Source organism: Trichosurus vulpecula, chromosome 1 (genome assembly GCF_011100635.1).
Source record: "Trichosurus vulpecula isolate mTriVul1 chromosome 1, mTriVul1.pri, whole genome shotgun sequence".
Classification (NCBI taxonomy): domain Eukaryota; kingdom Metazoa; phylum Chordata; class Mammalia; order Diprotodontia; family Phalangeridae; genus Trichosurus; species Trichosurus vulpecula.
In genome coordinates, this window is record NC_050573.1 from 118448223 (window position 1) to 118463055 (window position 14833).

Below are 14833 nucleotides of genomic sequence, written 5' to 3' on the forward strand. Positions count from 1 at the left end.
AGTGGCAATTTTCCTCCTTTTCAGCACCATCAGGAAGCTTTTGCAAGCTAATTTAGGTAATGGTCCACTTGTACCTTGTCTTACTTAGCCTGAGCTTGGAAGACCTGGTAACCTATACTACAAAGTCACCCCTATAATGATTTGACACTCGGCTTCCTTGGGGAATTCCTCTACCTGCGGATAAAAGCTTTTTTTTCTGGAAAGCCATGCCTAATCTGCCAAGTAAATCAAGGTCCTGTACATAAAACTTTTCAAGTTATTTCTAATCCAATCAAAGTATATCCAGCAGCAAGTACCTCAGTCCATCAGCTACTCTGAATTCCCTGTGTATCTTGATAGCAGACCATTGCAAAGATATTTTAGGCAGAGACTGCTTCTCCTTTATCCTAGTAGTAGGAAGTTTGTTCATGCAAAAGCTTTTCCATTTCTTTCAGTTTAAACTACTTGTTCTCTTTTGTGGTCACCTCTATCCCTCTCCTAGGTAAAAACTTCTCCCCTTACCAATAGTTGTGTAAGTGCTTAAATATTTGCTGAATCATTATTCATTAACTAATGTCAAATGGGATAATGTATCACAAGAGTGTTTCAAGCTTTCAAGCCATATGTACAAATGTAAGGTAAGTCAATCAACAAGGATTTATTAAATGCCTACCATGTGCCAAATGCTGTACTAAGTTCTGATGATATAAATATGATAAAAATATATATCATATAAATATGATAAAAATGATAAAGACTAACAACTCCCTCTCAAAGAGCTGACACTCTAATGAGGAAGATGACATGTAGACAACTATGTACAATCAAGATATATCAAAGATAAATGGGAGATAATTAACAGAGGGAAGGCACTATTATTAAGGGTATCAAGACTCCACACTGCGACAAGAGTAAGATAGTTTTATTTTTCTGATTTTGAATTTTGTCATTAGCATATTTACTAAAGAGGCAGGGGGAATAGTCTTGAGGCTCAGATCCAATTTCAGGCACTTAATAACTGTGCCATACTGGGAAAGTAATTTGGTATATCTGGGCTACTGTTTCCTCATCTGTGAAAGGTGGATAATGATGGTACCATCATTAAAGAGAGGATCAGAAAAGGCATCCTGCAAGATGTAGGATTTTAGTTGAGACTTGAAGGATGGTAGGAAAGCTGGGAGGTAGAAATGAGGAGGGAAAAGGTTCCAGGCATGGGGAACAGCAAGAGAAAATGCCCAGAGCTGGAGATGGAGTGTCTAATTCTTAACAAGGAGGCCTGTACCATTGGATTGCAAAGTATGGGGGAGAGGGACATATAAGGAGTAAGAAGACTGGAAAGGTAGGAAAGAACTGAGTAATGGAGGCCTTTAAAAGTCCAATAGATGGTTTTATACTTGATCCCAGAGGGGATAAGAGCCACTGGATCTGACAGAGTAGGAGAGTGACATGATCAAACTTGTACTTTAGGAAGATCAATTTGACAGCTGAGTGGGGGAATACTTGAGTGGGGAGAAATGTGAGGCACGGAGACCAACCAGCAGGCTATTACAATAGTCCAGGGATGAAGAAATGAAGCTCTACACCAGGGGTAGCACTGTATGAGAGATATTATGAAGGTAGAAATAAGAAAATTTGTTAATTGATTGGATATGGTAGAAGAGAGTGAGAAATTAAGGATGATACCTAGGTTACAAACCTAGGTAACTGGATGAATGAAGGTACTTAGAAAGAGGGGAGAGTTTGAGGAGAAAAGATGATGAGGTCAGTTTCAGGCATGCTTTATTTATAATGTCTGTGAGACATCTAGTTCAAAATGTTCAATAGATTGCTGGAGATGTGTGATTGGAGGTCAAGAAAGTGATTAGGACTGGACAAATAAATCTGAGAATCATCTTATAAAAGTAATTGATGAATCTCTGAGACCTGATGGTATCACCAAGTGAAATTAGTATAGACGAAGAAAAGAAAGAAAAGGCCAGGAATGAGTCTTGGGAGACATACAAGGGTGTGACCTAGATGACGATCCAGCAAAGGACATTGAGACGAAGCTTAACAGATAGGAAGAGAAACTGGAGAGAACAATGTGTCACAAAAAGCTTAGAGAACATCAAGGAGGAGAGGGTTATCAGTAGTGCCAAAGTCTGCAAAGAAGCCAAAAAGGATGAAGATTGAGAAAAGACCATTAGATATGGCATTTAATAAAATAATTGAGCAGGGAGACTAGCCTTGAAGTTCAGATCCTATTTCAGGTACTTAATAACTGTGTCATACTGGTAAAGTAATTTGGACTTTGGAGAGAATAGTTTTAGCTGAACGATGAGGCCAGAAGCCAGACTGTAAGACTTTAAGAAGTAAGGGAGAGAAATGAAATAGAAGTATCTATTGTAGATAGCCTTATCAAAGAATTTAGGCATAAATGGGAGAAGAGATATAGGACATTAGCTAGCAGCGATAGATCAATCAGATTGAGTGAGTTTTTGAGGACAAAGGTGAGTTTTTAGTTAGTAGAGAAGCAGCCAGTGGACAGTGAGAAATTGAAGATAAGTGAGAGATCGAGGATGTTAGAGGGCAAAATCTTCAAGAGTTAGACAAAATTGAATGGGATCACTTGTGCACGTAGAGGGATTAGTCTTGGCAAAGAGAAGGGCCACCCCTTCCTGTGAAATGGGAGTGAAGCAAGAGAAAGTGGAAGAAGGCATTTTAGACGAGTGAGATGTTCAGAGGGAGCTCAGAGTGAGTGACCTTAATTTTTTCCAGTAAAGTATGAAGCAAGGTTCTTAAACTGAGAAGCTTGGGGACTGGGGAACTCATGAGAAATATAAGTAGAAATGAAAAAGATTGGAAAATCTCTGTGGCAAGTGGGATAGTAAGTCAATTAAAGGGATAGAAAATTATTGTTTTGCCACAGTCAGAGACCAGTTGGGATATCTAAAAAATTTATGCTCAACTAGTCAACATGAGTTTTTTCTTTTTTTTCTTTTTGGAGGGAGGAAGGCAGGAAAATTTGGCTTAAGTGACTTGCCCAAGGTCACACAGCTAGTAAGGTGTATGGTCAAATTTGAACTCAGGTTCTCCTGACTCCGGGACTGGTACTCTCTATTCACTGTGCCACCTAGCTGCCCCCCACCTAGCTGTTCCAAGTCAACATGATTTTATGATTTTCTCTAAGGTAGCTCAGCAATGCACATGTAGGAATAAAGTAAATTGTTGGTAGGGAAGTCCAGGGCTAAGGATTGGCAGGGCAAGATCTTTTAGAGTAAGAGGATAAGGGACTCTAAAGAAGATAGAATAGAGTTGAACTGTTTCACCAAGGGGTCAAAATGAGGAAGTGAGGAGAGTGTAACCAAAAGAGGGATAGCAAATACAGATGTCCTAGGAAAGAACCGAGGGGATAGAGGGGTTGGAGGTAACAGTGAGGAGAAATAATACTTTGGGGGGAGGGTTGGTCTCAAGGGAGATAGAATATTGGAATGACAATAGATTGTGGCTAGATAAAGGAATTTCAGATTTCATTAACATGGAAGTGGTACATTTGTGGGTGATGGCAAGATCAGTCAGAGTTATGACCATCTCCATATGTAGTAGAGATAATTTAGAGTAGGTAATAGAAAATTGGTAAGCTGAGGAATTGGGAAGTGAGGGTGTTTGAAGGACTATTGATATATATGTTGAAGTATGATGGCAGGAGTTGGAGAAGAGAAAAAGACTGTGAGCCAAGCTCTGAATTTATTGAGAAAGGAAGGAGAGTGTCTTAAAGGTCAGTAAACAACAGACATCAGAATCTTGATTGGATAATAAATGTGGATTGCATGAATATGAAATGAAGAATGGTTACTGAGTAGTGGTGGTAGAGGAAGTCTGAAAGTGGCAATGAACAAGAAGGAGTATTCCAACTCCCCCATGACAAGGGTGTATCTGGGTGTATGAGTGAAAGTACAACATGTGCTAGAAAGAGAAATCAGGCTCAGATGTGTGGTTAGCTGCGACTTGGTCATGCTCAGATGCCATGACTCAATTAACCCTCCTTACCCCCACCTGTTAGTGGGGTTGTTTACCTTTTATAGGGAAAGCTCTTCAGTGCCAGAACAAAAAGATGCTAACTTTGACTAGCTTCCTCCTGGTCATATCCTCTACGGTAAATCAATTTTTTCTTTAGCATAGTAAATGATCAAGTTCACTTCTGATGAAGCCAAAAGGCTCTTTCTGAACAAAATAATTAAAATAGGATGCTGTAAAATCATAATAACCAAGTTTCAATGCAAAGAAAATATATGAGAAGCTAAACTTTCCCTGCTTCTATGCAATACAAACATGCCACACTTTTTTGATATGTCTGTGTTTTGTTGAATTGCTGCTTTTAACTCCTTTTTTCCCTTTGCTATGACAGGCAGAGTTGCATAGTGGTTAGAAAACCAGCCTCAGAACCAGGATGACCTGGTTTCTGGCTTCCATCTCTGACATAAGCTGGATGTGGGACCCTGGGGAAGTCATTTAATTTCTCAGTGCTCTGGAACCTTTTTAAAGATTATAAGTTGCAGAAAACATGCCAACCTGCATTGGTAGAAGCAGTTTCCTTATCTGGGAAGTCTCTAAACTAATGAAAACATGAAAATATAGTCCTGATCCCTACCCCAAATCTTTGTTATGAGGAATTACTCTTTGGGAAAAAAAGAGGAGGAATATTTTAATATACATAGGTGATGTAAAAACAAAAGATGAATAAAATTATTTTAAAAGGCTATTATGTTTTCATCCAGTGTACAGTGATCCCTTATTTTGTTATTAAGCATTATGAACATGAGAAATAAAAGAGATTGGTTAGATCGCCTTGTACTTGGCCAAAGTGGAATTATTCCCTATAGTTTTTCTTGGAAAAGTGTAAGTAAAAACATAAAGCAAAATCATCTGCTGCACCAAATGTATACAGAATCAGAGATTGGATCTGGGCCAGGGGTACATGGAGTAAATCTCTCAACATTAAAACAGTGAATTTATATCATTGCCATATGACAATGCAAATAACATCTTAAGCCATGTCTGTGCTCTGGGGATGAATCAAACATGCATGTCAGCTGTCTTCACAAACAGGCAAATCTTACATAAAGAAACCTGCCATTTCCAACTGTGTAAAAGGGGCAACACACAGCCCACTCTGTCCGTGACAATGGAATCCTCATGAGAGTGTTTTGGGAAATGCACTCTACCCTTACATCATCCACTTTTACTCATGCTCTAATACATGTATTTCCCTGTTTGTTCATTTACAGCACCTTGGGATCACTTCCTTTGCTGTGTTTCAACAGCTCTTTATCCCTTCAGAGCAAATTAGCCTCTTCATTTCTTCAAAAAATATAGCAACTTCCACAAGGTCTCAGAAAACAGGGTTGGGGAGATGCTGTCCTACTGTAGAATACTGGGAAAAGTTTTTTCTAGAAGATAAAAAAATTTTCAAAGTAACAAATTCGTTTTATAAAATATATTGTCAATTCAAAATTATGTAGATCCGAGTGTTGTAAACTAAAAAAAATCTCAAAAATATATATAGCCATTTCGTATCACATAATACACATGATCAGATCATATTATGATGTGTTGCTATGATGCATTGTCATATATACCACATTATGAAAACACACACACACACAAATGCAAGAAAAATCATGAAAGGGAAAAGCGTATGCTTCGATCTGCACTCTGAGTTTATCAGTTCTCTCTTTTGCTGGAAGTGGACAGCATTTTCATCATCTGTCCTTTAGAATTATCTTGGCCAAAGTAGCTAAATGACAATCATTACAATATTGCTTTTACTGTGTACAATACAGTGGTTCTGCTCACTTCATTTTGCATCAGTTCCTATAAATGTTCCTAGGTTTTTCTGAAACCATCCTGCTCATCATTTCTTATAGTACAATAGTGTTCCATCACAATCCACAACTTCTTTAGCCATTCCCTAATTAATGGGCATCCCCTAAATTTTCAATTCTTTGCCACCACAAAAATTGCTATACATATTTTTTTTTATAAAAATAGGTCCTTGTTTTTCAACTGGTTGATAATCTTGATATCCACCCACAACCTTGTAACTCACATCTGAATGACTCCTAGCTTAGTACTATCTTTCCTAAAAGGTGCCTAGAGTTGAACACACCATTCCATATGTTGTCTGACTGGGGCAGAACGCAACATTACTATAATATCTTTTTTATAGTATGCTCTTAAGGTAGCAAAAGATTGCCTTATTTTTATGTCTTCATATAACACTTCTGATTCATACTGAGTTTGCCACCCACTAAAATGATTTTCATATAAAATACCATTCAGTGAACTCTCAACCGTCTTGTTTAGGGGACGATCAATTATTTTTAACACAAGGGTAAGACTTTTCATTTATCTTAATGATATTTCATCTGATTGGATCAATCTCAATATTCTAGCCAGTAGGAAACTTTTTGAGTTCTGTATCAGTTACTCAATATATTAACTATCTTTCCTTGCTTTTTATCATCCACAAAATTTGATAGCCATGCCATCTATGCCATTTTCCAAATCACGGATAAAATGTCAAGCATAATAGGGCCAGAGACAGAAAGAATTCTCCTGGAGATCTCTTTCTACATTGACATAGAACCATTAGATATAGGAGTTCTTAACCTGAGGCCTATGAACTTGTTTTTATTTAAATATATATTTTATATCTGTTTCAAAATAATTAGTATCCTTTGTAAGCCTATGTATTTTATTCTATGCATTGAAAGACATTATTCCGAAAAAGAGCTCCATAGGCTTCACCAGATTGCAAGAAAGCCAAAGAGAGTAAACACACACACACACACACACACACACACACACACACACACACTCAAGAAAACTTGCATTACTAATTAAGCTTATTCTGCTTGTCTCCAGATAGTAGAAATAAGAAAAATGTGTGGACATAAGAGGGATGGAGATTTTATTTCAGCATAAAACCAACTTTCTTACATTTATTACTGTCCCCAAAATGAAGCTAGGGATGCTTCAGAGTATAATGAGTTAATTGTCATTAGAGTTATTTATGCAGATACTGGATTATTACCCACCTCTATGTGATGCTCTTTTTTTCTTTCCCTTTTTCTTTTTTTAATTTCTTTTTTATTTTTGGCTTACAACACTCAGTTCCCCAAATTTTCGAGTTCCAAATTTTCTCCCTCTCCCTCCCCATCCCCTCCCCCCAAAGATGGCATGGAATCCAATATATGTTCTACGTATACTTTTGAATTAAATTTATTTAAACAATAGTCCAGTTGTAAAGAAGAATTGTGACTGGAATGAATCATGAGAAAGAAGAAACAAAACCAAAAAAGATGAAAAAAAGAGAGCAAATAGTTTGTCTCAATCTGCATTCAGACTCCATAATTCTTTCTCTGAATGTGGATAACCCTTTCCATCATGAGCCTTTTGGGGCTATCTTTGAACCTTATATTGCTAAGAAAAGACAAGTCTATCAAAGTTAGTCATCATAGATACTGTGTGTCTGTATCATGTATAATGTTCTCCTGGTTCTGCTCCCCTCATTCAGCATCAGATCATGTAGGTCTTTCCAGGTTATTGTGAAGTCTGTCTGTTCCCCATTTCTTATAGTACAATAGTATTCCATTACATTCATATACCACAACTTGTTTAGCCATTCACCAACTGATAAGCATCCCCTTGATTTCAAATTCTTTGCCATCACAAAAAGTGCTGCTATAAATATTTTTGTACATAGAGGTCCCTCTCCCACTTCTATGATCTCTTTGGGATACAGCCCTAGAAGTGGGATTGATGTGTCAAAGGGAACGCACATTTTTATAGCCCTGTTCACAACTCCACCAACAATGTAACAGTGTTCCAATTTTCCCACATCCTCTCCAGCATTTATCATTTTCCTGTTTTATTTTGTTGGCCAGTCTGACAGAAGAGATGTGGTACCTTAGAGTTCTTTTGACTTGCATTTCTCTAATCAGTGGTGATTTAGAGTATTTTTCCATATGACTATAGATATCTTTAATTTCTTCCTCTGAAAACTGCCTATTCATATCCTTTGATCATATCTCAATTGGGGAATGACTTGTATTTCTATAAATTTGACTCAGTTCCCTGTATATTTTAGAGATGAGGTCTTTTTTCAGAGATACTGATTGTAAAAATCCTTTCCCATTCTTCTGCTTTCCTCCTAATCTTAGTTGTGTTGGCTTTGTTTATACAAAAACTTTTCAATTTTACATAATCAAAATTATCCATTTTGTATTTTGTAACACTCTCTACCTCTTGATTGGTCATAAATTCTTCCCTTCTCCATAAATCTGACAGGTAAACTACTCCTTGTTCTCCCAAATTGCTTATAGTATCAGCCTTTATACCTAGATCGTGGACCCATTTTGACTTTATTTTGGCATACGGTGTAAGATATTGGTCTATGCCTAGTTTCTGCCATACTATTTTTCAGTTTTCCCAGCAGTTTTTGTGAAATAGTGAATTCTTAAGTGAGAAGCTGGACTCTTTGGGTTTATCAAAGAGTAAACTGCTACAGTCATTGATTACTGTGTCTTGTGTACCTAACCTATTCCACTGATCCACCACTCTATTTCTTAGCCAGTACCAAGTAGTTCTGATGACAGATGCTTTCTAAAATAGTTTAATATCTGGTATGGCTAGGCCAACTTCCCTAGCATTTCTTTTCATTTATGTGATGTTCTTGGGGAAAATTATGCACTGAGTAAAAATTGGACTAGGTGATGTTTGCAGCCTCTTTTGACTGAAATTCTTGGATGCAGATGTATTTGTAGAGTCACATTCAAGGTCACATAAGTAGTAAGTAGCAGAACTAAGATTTGAATGGTGGCCCACTGTCTCCAATGCAGTGTATTTTTTGTCTTTCTCCTTAACTTTTTTATCCTTTACTTAACACTAAATAAAATGGGCATTTTATTTACATAGTAGGACAGAAAAAAGAAGATTAAAGATAAAATTACATATCTCTTATTGTGTAAGAAGTGCTTTTCCTATAAGTTCAACTTCTAGAATTTAAAACTGTCTTGTTTCTCTATGCTTCCTTCCTAGTCTCTACTCTGTATTTTTTTAAAAGATATCTCCATGTTCTTATTTTCTTTTCTTTCTTTTTTTGCCACCCTATCCCTATCTTCTCTTGCCTTCCCATCTACTCTCTTCTTCCTTCTCCTCCAAAATTTGAAAAAGAAAAACCAAGACCTCATAACAAATATAGAGTCAAGAAAAACACATTATCACATTAGTTGTGTCCAAAAATATCTTATTCTGTAACTTCAGTCCATCCTCTCTCTTATCAAGAGTGGATAGTAGGTTTCAACCTCAGTTCTCTAGAATTATAGTTGGTTATTTAATTGATCAGCATTTTCAAATCTATCAATTTTTTTCCCTTTATAATGCTGTCACTATTATGTAAATTATTCTCCTGGTTCCTTTCCCTTTATTAACTTCTGGTTTATACAAGTCTTCCCAGATCTCACTGAAACCATCCATTTTATCATTTCATATGAATAATAATATTCTATTTATTTCATATGCCATAATTTGTCCAGCCATTCTAATAGATAGATAACACATTACTTTTTTGCTACTACAAAAAGAGATGCTATTGAAAATTTACATTTGGGTCCTTTTGTCCTTTCTTTGATTTCCTTCAGACACAGGCCTAGTAGTCATATCACTGAGTCAAATGGTTATGATATATGTATGGTGTCGCTTCTGCTATACTGTGATTTTCACGAGATCTCATAACTTGAATCTATTTTAATTCATTCGTTCAGAACCATCTTCATTTTGCCTAGTGAGGGCCTAAAACCACTTAACATTCACACTTATCATCTCACTCTTACTGAAGAGTTTAGCATGATTTTCATCCTTTTAATGACTAATTTCTGGGTTTGTTGGCTTGCAGTTTGTATGATCGAAGATCATCAGGCACTTCTCGCTGGCTCATCAGGTTTTGTCAGTGTGCCTACTACTCTATATTTTTCCATCCCTCCCTCCCCCACACCCTAAACTATGTTCAAGAAGGGAAGAAGACATCATGGTATACTGGTAAACATTTTGTATTTGGAATAGAGTGATATGGGTTCTAAACCTCGTTCTGACACATGCTCCCTGTGTAGGCTTGGGGAATTTAGAAGTCATGGGATAATAGGAGGAAGAAACTTCCTCCAATGTTCTCATGTTATGGATGAGGGAATTGTAAGGGCTTAATTGACTTACCCAAGGTCACTCAAGTCATTCTCTTACTCCAAAGTCAATGTTATTTCCATTGTAATACATTGAAATTCTGTTTCTTAATCTATGATATGAAGATTATATGATATTTACTCATCACATAGTTTTTTCCTTGTTTATTTTACAAGGAAAGAGCTTTGTGAACCTTAAAAAACAATAAAAATGTTAATTACTTTTATTCTTAATAGATCTGTAGCAGGAAGATTGCCTGGTATTTTCCACCATCTTGGCTTTATGGAATACCACTTTCTGGCCCAGCCACATGGTAAGACATTATATTATTTGCTTTTTCCAAAATTAGGAAAACTAAGAAAATATTTTCCAATTACTATAATGAGCAGCCTAATTTGTTTCACAGAAATTAGATTAATTTGGTGAGATGGATTAAAAAAAGTTAAATATTAGCAGGGTTGGAAGGATTGGTCTGCTTACAAATATAAAATGACCATTTGAATAATTGATTTTTACCTTTTCAAATAGTTTTTAGAGCTATAACCTGAAATATAGAAATTCAGCTAATTTCTTCAAGATTACACCCTTGCAGGAGCTACTTGGGTTTAAATCCTAACCAGTGAACTGAATTATTTTCTGAACTTTATAAAGGCAATCACTTATTTCCTCCCCTAGGAGAGACAGAAGATTCAGCCATAGGTCTTCCTGTAAATGTAATTTTGTAGGATCATTAATTTAGACTCAATAGAGATTTCATAGATAATTTAGTCCAGCCTCTTCATTTTAAAGATGAGGAACCCAAGGGCTAGAGAAGTAAAGTGACCTCCCTATGGTGACATATATAATATCTAGAATTCATATAGTGTCTTAATGTTAGCAAAATGTATTGCAAGTATCTTGTTTTATGAGTAGGATCACCATCAGGGTTTAACGCAGTTATCTTTGTTCCGTATCAATAGTCTTTCTACTACACCATGGTATCCATCAAGTTTTGGATCCAGATTTCAAAAGTTTTATCATAAAAGTATATGTGTAAAATGCTTAATTTTATAGGAAATAAGAACCATTCAATTAGATATGATTAATACTGCATGTTTAACTGCCAATCAATGGTGAAAACATATGCTGTATAATTTCAAAATGAGAAGTAGTCACTGTTGAGTCATATTGACTAGGAAATCATCATGGAGAAGAATGAATTTGAGCTTACTGTCAAAGCATAAGTCATTGGATTGGATGAAAGGAAAGGCAGGATATATAGGCAGAGACAATTATTGACAGAAGGGTATGGAAACAAAAAAGTGCATGTGGGACAATGAATAGACTTCTTTGAATGGAGCAGAAGATTTGGGAAGGTTAGTTGAGGGAGAAGAGATGGTTAGTGAAGAATGTTGCTATCACATTGTTGAGGGCCTTGAATTTCAGGCCAATGAGTTTTGTTTTTATTTTGTAGGAAAAACAGAACTACTGAAGATTTTTCAAGAAGAAGATTGAAATTAGGAAAGTGCTATTTTGGAATAGCTAGTCTGGGTGTGCTGTGAAGGATGGGAACTGAGAAGCAGAAGTTGGAGGCAGGAAAACTAATTAGGAGGATATCACAGAAATTCAAGAAAAAAAAGGCTGAACTAGGATGACAACTGGAAATGGAAAGCAAGGGATGAATGCAAAAGATATTGCAAAGTAAGAAGGGACATTCTTAGGTGACTAATTGCATGAGGCAGGCAATGGGAAAGAGAGAACCAAAGGTGATACTACAATCAACCTGACAAAGTTTTATAGAAATCACTCTGCCATCAATGGAATCATTTTTTTACATTGACTTAGATAATATAACAGAGCTACTTTCTTTTCATTTCTAATTGATCCCCATTGGCAGGGCCATCTAACAGCTTCATTCATGTTTCAACTTAAGTTTTCATTGTGTCTGTGAGAATTCCCAAATCTTTCTATCAAATAGCTATCTATAAATGCACAGGTTAAAAGGGTTGGGTGAGGGGGCAGAGCCAAGATGGCCCTGGAGACAGGGAAAATCAAAATACCAATTCAGAAGAGGACTGCATGGACACTATATCCATATCCGAAATCTCAAAAGGGAAAGTGTACTGGTTTCCAGACCAAAAAGCATTCCTGGAAGAACTCAAGGAGGACTTTAAAAACCAAATTAGGAAGGTAAAAGAAAAAATGGAAAAAAATTCACTGAGGAAAATAATTCTTTAAAAAGAACAAACTCTGAAATGGTTAAGGAGAACCACAATATAAATGGAGAAAATGTTTCATTGAAAAGTAAAATCAATCAAATAGAAAATGAAATAGAGAAGCTAAAGAAAGAAAACAAAACATTAAAAATTAGAATTGGGCAAGTAGAAGCTAATGACTCTATGAGACATCAAGAATCAGTCAAACAAAATCTAAAGAATGAAAAAATAGAAGAAAACATGAAATATCTGATTGGAAAAACAACTGACCTGAAAAAGAGATCCAGGAGAGAATCTAAGAATTATTGGTCTACCTGAAAGCTGTGATTGAAAAAAGCCCAGACAGTATCTTCCATGAAATCCTTAAGGAAAATTGGCAAGAGGTCCTATAACCAGAGGGTAAAATTGTCATCAAAAGAAATCACCAATCACCCCCTGAAAGAGATCCCGAATTGAAAACTCCAAGAAATACTATGGCCAAATTCAGAACTATCAGGTCAAGGAGAAAATACTGTGTATTGGGAATCAAGATGGGCTCTTAGTACTTATTCAACCAAGTGCCCTTGAAGAGTTTGGCCTTTGTTTTCTTGATTAAATTAGGAGTCCTTGATGGCCTCCTTGCCTCAAGGGAAAGCCTAATTTCATGAATTTGAGGGACATGTTTGTGACATCAGAGGCTTTTAGAACACATGGGTTTAAGTCACATTTCTGTGACAATTTTAGGTCACATGGGTGAGTCACATGTGTGACTCACATTTGACCCTGAACAAGACATTTAACCCAGAGGTTGGCTCTGTCTTTTGGAGCTCTGAGCTGCAGCTGGACTGGTGCATGACTCTAGGCCAGCCATTGTTATTAGCTCCCCAGCTTTCATGTTGATGCTTCTCTGGTAACTGTATATTGTGATTTTGTCAGGCAGAAATCTGTCTGCTGATTCATGTTTATTTGCTCTGTTTGTATTTGCTCTGAAGCTCAGGGTGTTGGCTTTTCCCCCTGAGTTGAGTGAATGATATTTGTATGTTGGATTAAAGTAAGATTGTTAATCCCCTAATGTTGCTTTCTGTAGTAAAGCAGATCAAAAGAACCTGTGCTTACAGCATTCTTGTTGTTGGGCTTGTGTTGGTTTTTCACCCCCACAGCAGCTGCTCGCCGAATTGTTGAAACTTACTGAGAGCGGCTAGAATGAAATAATTCAAATACCACAGAACTACAGTCAGGACCATGCAGGATCTTTCAGCTTTTACATTAAATGAGAGGAGAAATTGGAATATGGTATTCCACAAGGCAAAGGAGCTCGGGCTACAACCAAGGATCAACTACCCAGCAGAATTGAGCATAATTTTCCAGGCAAAGAGATGGACATTCAATGAAATAAGGAATTCCAGACCTTGCTGATGAAAAGGCCAGAGCTCAATGGAAAATTTGATCTCCAAATACAAAACTCAAGAGAGACATAAAAAGGTAAATGGGGGAAAAAACCCCTAGTTACTCAATAAGTCTAATTAGTTACATGCTTATATAGGATTACTTTGTTTTATATATGTTTTATATATATATATGTCAATCTTGAGAATAGTATAGTTATTATGACAATTGAAAGGGACATTCATAGACTGTGGGTGACAGTATGAAATAACTGATATAATGATGAAAAGTATATAATTAAGGGATGGTTCTGGGAGAAGAGGTAAGCAGGTAGTAGAAAAGGGTAAATCACATCACATGAAGAGGCGCAAAAACATATTATAGTAGAGGGAAGGAAGGGAGAAGAGCAGTATTTGAGCTTTACTCTCATCACATTTGGTTCAAGAAGGTAATAACATACCCTGATAAGTATAGACATCAAACTTGTCCTACAGGCAGTAAGAGGGGAAAGGAGAAAGAAAAGAGAGGGGGGTGGTCAGAAGGGAGGGAAGAAGTAGCAAGGGGAAAAAGGTAAGATAAGGGAGGCGAATTAAAAGGGAGGGTAAACTGAGGAAGGCAGCAGTCAAAAGCAAAACTCTGTTGAGGAGTGGAAGGGAGAAGGGAGAAATAAAAGCATAAATGGGGGGAAATAGGATGGAGAAAAAGGCACAGATAGTAATCATAACTGTGAATGTGAATGGGATGAACTCTCCCATGAAACAGAAGCAGATAGCAGAATGGATTAAAACTCATAATCCTACAATATGCTGTTTACAAGAAACACATTTGAAACAGGGGGATACACACAGGGTAAAGGTAAAAGGATGAAGTAGAATATATTGTGCTTCAGCTAAAGTAAAAAAAAGCAGCAATCCTAATCTCAGACAAAGCAAAAGTAAAGATAGATATAATTAAAAGAGATAAGGAAGGACACTATATCCTGCTAAAAGGCACCATAAACAATGAAGCAATATCATTATTTAGCATTTTTGCACCAAGTGGTATAGCATGAAAATTCTTAGAGGAGAGGTTACGGG